We start from the raw sequence: 9,260 nt of genomic DNA on the forward strand, positions 1-9,260 counted from the left end.
GATCACTTCTGATATACTGGGAGTTAGGATCTGAACACACCTTTTTTAGGGGAGAGATTCAAAATCCAGCCCATAAAATAAGGAGTATAGTCATATAAATTGAAATGAATTACAATTGTGTCTCCATATTTATATCTAAATTTTTCATGTCTAGATTACTTACTTAAAATCTTCAGAAAAATATTAAATAATGTGATGATTAATTCTTTTTGTCTCTTCCTTAATGTTAAAGACATTGCACTACTTGGGCAGAATATGGCATGTTTAAATAGATTTTTTTAAAAGGTCTTAGTTAGGCCGGCGCCGCGGCTCACTAGGCTAATCCTCCGCCTAGCGGCGCCGGCACACCGGGTTCTAGTCCCGGTCGGGGCGCCGGATTCTGTCCCGGTTGCCCCTCTTCCAGGCCAGCTCTCTGCTGTGACCAGGGAGTGCAGTGGAGGATGGCCCAAGTACTTGGGCCCTGCACCCCATGGGAGACCAGGAAAAGCACCTGGCTCCTGGCTCCTGCCATCGGATCAGCGCGGTGCGCCGGCCGCAGCGCGCCAGCCGCGGCGGCCATTGGAGGGTGAACCAACGGCAAAGGAAGACCTTTCTCTCTGTCTCTCTCTCTCACTGTCCACTCTGCCTGTCAAAAAAAAAATAAAAAAAAATAAAAAAAAAAATAAAAGGTCTTAGTTGCCCTACTTAAAATAGCCAGATAATTAATTGGTAGGATCAGCCTAGAAAAAGTGTTCTTTACTGGCAACATGCAGTGCTATGTCTACTCTTCGTTATGTTGTTATTACTGGAATTTAAGGATGATAGTTATCAATATTCCACTATCAGTATCTGTTAGTTAATACACTGATTGAAATTGAAGTTGAGGGGCCGGTACTGTGGCATAGCTGGAAAAGCCACTGCCTGCGGTGCTGGCATCCCATTTGGGCACCAGTTCAAGTCCCAGCTGTTCCACTTCCAATCCAGCTCTCTGCTATGGCCTGGAAAAGCAGTAGAAAATGGCCCAAGTTCTTGGGCCCCTGCACCCGCATGGGAGACCCGGAAGAAACTCCTGGCTCCTGGCTTCAGATCGACACAGCTATGGCCATTGTGGCCAACTGGGGAGTGAATCAGCAGTTGGAAGACCTCTCTCTTTCTCTCTCTTTGCCTCTCCTTCTCTCACTGTGTAACTCTGACTTTCAAATAAATAAATAAATCTTTAAAATAAAAAAGAAATTGAAGTTGAGAAATCATTCAACAAAGACAAATATATTTTTTTATTAATTTGTTTAGATTTATTTATTTATTTGAAAGGTAGTTACAGAGAGAAAAAAAGAGAGAGCTTCCATCTGCTGGTTCACTCTCCAGATGACCCCAATGGCCCAGGGTTGGGCCAGTCAAAAGCCAGGAACCAGGAGTAAGGGGCTTCTTTTGGGTCTCCCCTGTGGGTGGCAGAGGCCAAGCACGTGGGCCATTTTTCTCTGCTTTCCCAGGTGCATTAGCAGAGAGATGGATCAGAAGTGGAGCAGCCAAGACATGAAACAGTGCTCACAGGGCTTGCTGAGTTGCCTATGGAGGCTTAATCCATTACACTACAGTGCCCACCCCTGTTTGTTTTATAAAAGCCAACCTTATGAGTTTTGGACAAGATATTCTTGGTCATCAAACTTCATGACAAGAGGAGCACATGCTTTTGCCATAGCTGTCAGAATCCATTGCAACCTTAGATTGAGTTTTTGTAAATAAAACGCTCAGATAACCCAAAATACTGTCTAATCTTCAGTGTCTCGTTTAGTGAGAACATGTGTAAAAGGGGCTGAGACCAGAGAAAACTGGCCAAGAAGGTAAATATACCTAGGGTAGCTAGACAGAGCTTAATACATGCTTGGTTTGGTCTGTGTGTTTCTCTCAGGTGCCATCATGCCTGGTGCTAGAGATCCGAGAGGTGCTCTTCAGAGGCAGAGGCATGCTGCATGGCTAAGGCCTGGCAGTCCCCAGGGACAAGGAGATCAGCCCTCGAAAGTATTAACATTTATTTATATTTATTTATAATGTATTTATATTTACATATTGATGAGATAGTAGTCAATTGAAAACCCAATGGGCCGGCGCCGCAGCTCAATAGGCTAATCCTCCGCCTGAGGCGCCGGCACACCGGGTTCTAGTCCCGGTCGGGGCACCGGATTCTGTCCCGGTTGCCCCTCTTCCAGGCCAGCTCTCTGCTGTGGCCAGGGAGTGCAGTGGAGGATGGCCCAGGTGCTTGGGCCCTGCATCTCATGGGAGACCAGGAGAAGCACCTGGCTCCTGCCTTCGGATCAATGCGGTGCGCCGGCCATGGTGGCCATTGGAGTGTGAACCTTTCTCTCTGTCTCTCTCTCTCATTGTCCACTCTGCCTACAGAAAGAAAGAAAGAAAGAAAGAAAGAAAGAAAGAAAGAAAGAAAGAAAGAAAGAAAGAAAGAAAGAAGAAAGAAAGAAAGGAAAAGAAAACCCAATGGATGTTAAATACTGAACATTCAATGGCTTCCCAAAATTCAGCATGATCACACTAAATGATGTGATGAAGCTGATGGTCTAGGTCCCCAGAAGTCTACTCAGGCTGTGTATTATGAGAGTTCAGAATGAAGGAACTGTAATCATTCAGGAAAAAATGGAAATCTAATTAAAGTGTGTCTTTTAGCTTTTCTTTCTCGTACCTGTGGCTTCAGGCTTCACTCATTACACTGAGTACCTTTTTCCCACTGATTCCCTGCTCCGTGTAACCAAGTTCTCATTGAAGTTTCTCCTCTCACTCCCCACAGTGTGTCATTCCTGGTCTTCTCACCTTATGCAAGAACATTCCCAGACCTTGGATACATCAAAAGAGTGAAGTAAAGAATAAAATAGAACCTCAGTAGTCAAGGACGTTACTGTTGAGCAGAGGTGATAAACATTTTTTATGAAAGAATGGCATTTCAAAAGTTACGTGTTTTCCAATTCCCAGCACTGAAATGACCAGATATCCAGCATTCAATAAATGAGTCATAAGTGAATGACAATTAATCCCACCTGTTACCCTAGAAAATCTTGCTATTTAAATGTATAAGATGCATTCGATGAAAATAGGCATTTTCATGATAGAAATGGCATTTTGAAGATAAAAATGAGCATGTTACTGCTTCTTCTCATAAGAGACTTGAGCTAAAATACTGCAAAAATTGTCACAGGACATCACTGCCACTCTAAGGAGACCTAATGGACAGGATGTTTATCAGGCTCAAAGCAAGTTGGCTTCTCAAGAGTGATACCTTCAGAGGGGATTGGGGATAGATTCTCCCAGGGTGATTGAGTGCACCCCACAGTGTTCTGCCCAGAGACCACCCTGTGTGCAGTGTGCTCTTTGTATTAATAGGAACTGGGCTGATGAGTTGTCTGTATTTTTGTAGCCTGATTAGGCCATGCTTAATATTAACTATTCTTGACTCACATTAATACATAGGATTTGCAAATTAGAGTCAACTATGATTTGCAAATTGAAGTTAATTAGAAAGTCCTAATTCAGCACCTCCTAAAAAGGCCAAAACACTTTGCATAGAAATAGCCAATTTAGAAGTCACAATTTTCCAATTGCCTTTTGGCAAACAATTATTATTCCTCTGAGCTGTCTTTGGATTGGAGTGAAGAGATAAATACGCATGAAGTTAGCACAGACTTAGAAAGTGATATTACAACATTCTCTCCCAAAGCATTTGAGAGCGGGCTGCTACTCTGCCAAGGGGCTCATTTTTGGTCCAGTGAGAAAACTACATAATGTGGGAAATTAGAAGAGTTCATCATGGAGAGAAAAGGAGATTTGGAGAGAAGAGTTCAGGAATTAGTAAACACGTCAAAGTTTGTCAAGATACTCATGTAATTTTCTTTTATTCTTCCTTCTCATGGAATTTCAGAGTGCTCAAGAAAACAAAAGGAAAGAGTAACCTATGACAACAGTACATTTATCATGGACAAAATTTATTACTTGAAATGTGGCCAGCTCTCTGCTGTGGCCCGGGAGTGCAGTGGAGGATGGTCCAAGTGCTTGGGCCCTGCACCCCATGGGAGACCAGGATAAGCACCTGGCTCCTGCTATCGGATCAGTGCGGTGTGCCAGCTGCAGCACGCCAGCCGCGGTGGCCATTGGAGGGTGAACCAATGGCAAAGGAAGACCTTTCTCTCTGTCTCTCTCTCTCACTGTCCACTCTGCATGTCAAAAAAAAAAAAATGTAAGATATCAGGATTACAAATAGGCACCTCAAACAGTTAATTATAATTATGTATCAAAGGATACTACAATGTAATTTATCACATTCATGATATAAATAATGGCACAGCTCTCTTGATACATGTTGAAACAATGTTCAATACAATCTAGTATCTAATTATTAAAATTTTAAAATAAAGAGGAGCATTTCAGAGATATAAAATAAATTCTCAGAAATTAAGATTCTGGAAATCTAGTTTCAGAAATTCATTCTCAGAGACAAAATTGAAGACAGTTTCTCTAGTATTATATGGGTAGCTAAAATATTCAGCCAAGAGTCTGTGGTTCTTTTTAAATTTATTTACAGATAAGCAAAGGTGGGGTCAGAGGAAGAGAGTGAAAGAGTGAAAGAGAAAGAAAGTGAGTGAGAGAGATTGAGTGAGTGAGCGAGCGAGAAAGAGAGAGAGCTGGTTCCCTCTCCAAATGCCCACAGTGGCAGGAATGGGCTTGGATCAAAGGCAGGAGCCAGGAACTCAACACAGAGCTCCCACATGAGTGGCAGAAGCTCAGTTACTTGAGTCTTCACTGAACCCTTCAGGGTTTATATCCACAAGGAGCTAATATTGGGAGCTGGAGTCAGAAACTGAATCCAGGAATCAAACTCTGGTATTGCAATGTGGGATGTGGATGTCTTAACCAGCAATATCTTAACCCAATGCTTAACACCTGTCCTTTGACAATACCTAATACAGAAATTTTAGACTCAGTATTTCTATGAAATTTCCAATAACTGGTCAAGATAAGAACAACTAGAGAATTTTCAACCTAGAGCAAGAAGTTCTTAGCAAAGTCATAGGCATGAAATGAAATAATGATATTGAATAACATCAACAAAATATTGAGGTAACCTATTGAAAAGCTAAGAATTAGGTAAAAATTCTAAAAATTTGATTAATCTGTTAAAGGCTATTATAATATCTAGAAAATACATTAGAAAGTAAATAACTTTTTACAAAAGCCACAAAAATTAACTGAAAAATATTATAGTGTAGGCACTAGACAGACATGGGGAGAAATTAAAATTTTGTTAAAAAATATTAGAAGTAATCTAAGTAAGAGCAACTGTATTCATAATAATCTATAAACTTGTTGAAATTTCAATGAAAATATATTCAATTAATTTTCTAAGGAAGGTTGAAAATAATCCTACTATCTCTCTGATCCTAAAATTTCTACAGTGTAACTCCTAAATACATAAATATCAAAGACTACTTTTAAAATAAGGTCAATGAAGGTAAAAATCACATTAGTAATTATTTAAACTATAATACTGTTTATATTATTTATACTGTAACAAAAATATAACATAGAATAAGTTATGGAAATAGATAAATAAGCTGATAGAATGAAGTGGAAATCCTGAGAGACTTTGGATGTGTGAGAATTCAGTTTACAAATCAAATCCTTGAGCAAATGTGAAGGCTTTGCAGCTCAATAGGAAAGCCAGTTCTCTAAGGTGAATTTTAAGAGTCACTACAGTATACACGTTCAATGTAAACCCAATGGATTACATTAAGTGTAATCTACTTACTACATTAAGTTTAAAATTAATTTTATATTTGCATTAAGTGTAAAACTGTTGAACTAATAGAAGAAAATGTGAGAAGATATATTTATAACTCTTTGGTAAAGATGAATTCTTAGCCTTAAAAAAACCTTCAATCATGCATCTGTGGTGTTAAATGCATCAAAATTAAGACTTTTTGTCAAAAAATAAGCCGTAACTACAACCTTGAGATAGAAGTAACAGATGGAGAGACTGTATCCACAATATCTGATACCAACAAGAAATAATATCTAGAGTGTAAGAGAATACCCATAAATCAAAAGAAATTTCCAGAATGGTCTGGAGACAGAGCTGTGATGTCTGGGATGGAATTGGAGACATCATGGACTCTGATAGGATTCACAGAACCAAAACAAAAATGGCAAGGCATAAGTCACACATACAATATTTTTAAAAAGAAAATAGAAGAAAAGAAAGTAAAATCAGAATAGCAAGCTTTGTTGTAGATTTTGGTGTGGAAAAAAATTCCTGCGTTGTCCGTTGCTATCTTGGTTCCCTGCCATCCAAGTGCAAGACCTAGATTGAGTTTCCAGCTTCCAGCTTTGGCCTGGTGCAGCCATGGCTGTTGCAGATATTTGAGAAGTGAACCTGTGGATCAGCGCTCTATTTGTCTCCTAATTTCTCTGTCAAATAAATAATGTAAAAAATGTAAAGGTTTATTTATTTGGAAAGCAGAGTAACATACAGAGAGAGGGGGCGGGGGAGAGAGATGGGGCAGAGATAGAAAAAAAATTATATATATATATAGAGAGAGAGAGAAGGAGAGAGAAAGAGAGAATATGACTATTGAATCCGTTGGTTCACTCCCTAGATGTCTGTAACCAGGGCAGGGCTGTGCTGACACTAGGAGACAGGGACCCCCTACCACAGGGACCCCCTACCACAGGACCCCCTACCGCGTGGGTGCAGGACAGGAACTGGATCAACAGCAGAGCAGCTGGGCCTCAAACTAGCACTCTGATATAGGATGCTAGTGTGACTTAATTCACAGTACAACAATGCTGGGCCCTAAAAGACTGTTTATAAAAAAGAATATAAATATATAATTTTCAAAATAGCTTTGTGTGTATAGAAACTATGTCTTGTAAGATTCATGCCTGTCAAATGCAGTGTTTTAAATAATTATTGCATTGTTTTAATAAAATGTGTATACATTCCCAGTACTCTTTAAGCAGTCTTGTATCAAGTCCTTGGAAGCTGCAGTAGACTTCTAAAAACTTTTCAAGAGAAATATAATTTCTACCACATTTTAAAAAATATCTCTGGCCCTGTGACATTACCACATTAGATACCTAATGTGTCTTAGATTAGTAAACTTGTCCTTGATGTGGCCTTTATTATCAGTGCCATATCTGTATGGGATTGGAACTTTGTAGAAGATAAATTTTAAAAAAGATTGTAAGAAAGATTTCAACAGTTTGCACCCCCATAGAAACACAAAGCGAAATATACTGTTTGAGTACTCATTATAGCATTAAGTCTCAATGTACAGCACATTAAGGACAGAGATCCTACATGAGGAGTAAGTGCACAGTGACTCCTGTTGTTGACTTTACAAATTGACACTCTTGTTTATGGCATCAGTAATCTCCCTATGCACCAGTCATGAGTTTCCAAGGCTATGGAAGCCTTTTGAGTTCACTGACTCTTATCTTGTTTAGACAAGGTCATATTCAAAGTGGAGGTTCTCTCCTCCCTTCAGAGAAAGGTACCTCCTTCTTTGAAGACCTGTTCTTTCCACTGGGATCTCACTCACAGAGATCTTTCATTTAGGGTTGTTTTTTTTTTTTTTTTTTTTTTTTTTTTTTGCCAGTGTCTTGTCTTTCCATGCCTGAAATACTCTCATGGGCTTTTCAGCCAGATCTGCATGCCTTAACAGCTGATTCTGAGGCCAGAGTGCTATTTAGGACATCCACCATTCTATGAGTCTGCTGAGTATCTCGCTTCCCATGTTGGATCACTCTCCCCTTTATTTATTCTATCAGTTAGTATTAGCAGGTACTAGACTTGTTTATGTGCTTCCTTTGGCTCTTAGTCCTTTCATTATGATCAATTGTGAAATTATCAATTCCCAACTTGACTCTCACTGGGATTAAACATGACAATAGGTCTGATCTGATTTCATCATCATTTAAAAATCATCTATTATTTTTCACTTTATGTTTGTGTGGGAACAAACTGTTGAAATCTTTACTTAATGTATGCTAAACTGATCTTCTGTATATAAAGAGAATCGAAAATGAATCTTGATGTGAATGGAAGGGGAGAGGGAGTGCGAAAGGGGAGGGTTGCGGGTGGGAGGGACGGTATGGGGGGGAAGCCATTGTAATCCATAAGCTGTACTTTGGAAATTTATATTCATTAAATAAAAGTTAAAAAAAAAAGATTGTAAGAAAGATGTATTTGATTGACTTGTGCTTTTGAAATCTGGAAGGAAAAAGCCTTATCAGTGGAAATGTGGGGTAGTTAAAAGTTTTATTAAATAATCTAGAGAGAATTTCCTATGGAATCCAAAACTTGTGATATGGAAAGAGGCAGTGAGTGCTCATTTAACATGAACCATTACAATGAAGGATGTTTGTCACCCTAAGCTTCAGAGTATGAGTACACTCAAAGAAATCTAATTTCATTAGGTGATCTCCTAAGATAGGAGGTGTCCCTTTCCTCTGAAGCAACATTTAAAGAGAGTAAAATACAAGTTAGTAATGTTTCTGGAGTGCACCCAGAAGTTTACCCTAGAAGAGAATATGTTTAATCTAATTGGCATTTTGTCCCAGATTTTCCTAGACTAAATTCACCTCGACAGTCTCTCAAATCACTGCATATTAAATCTGCAAGTTCCTGTAATGTTCTTTAGCTCAACTTACTCATTTTCTGCATAAGAAAGTGGAGACATGGAAGCATCCGTTAGTGTAGATCAGCTTGCTGGAGAAGAATTTGAACGGCCTGGTCCTGTTCTGAAGCCTGTTATTTTGCGGTCATTCAGCTTTTTCTCTAAACTAGGAACAACCATAATCCCTGGGTTGCAGCCTACAAGCTTACCTACTTATCGTTAAACTCTCACCACAGTATCTAGGACCCCTACCCTCTAGATAAGTGATATCTAGTGCACCACTCAAGTCAGTGCCCTGGGTTAAGAGGAAAATTAAGAGGAAACACTCACTGAATCTGGCACCAAAATGACAGAGAAAAAACCCAGGACTTTGACCACTAAGGGCAAATGCTCACTCACATATATGGACTTCACTTTTGCTGTGAAGACAGAATCATAGCCTGTTATAGGCCAAGGGCAAGAGCAAGAATTAAAAGCTTTAGTCATCAAAAATCCTCATCATCTTTATTTTATTATACTTCAATGATTTTTGGTCATGATAAAAATCAGGTATTAATTAAGAGGGATTTAGAGAGGCTTATAGTAAGCATTTTGAAGACTTCTTTC

Source organism: Oryctolagus cuniculus, chromosome 8, assembly GCF_964237555.1.
Source record: "Oryctolagus cuniculus chromosome 8, mOryCun1.1, whole genome shotgun sequence".
Lineage (NCBI taxonomy): Eukaryota > Metazoa > Chordata > Mammalia > Lagomorpha > Leporidae > Oryctolagus > Oryctolagus cuniculus.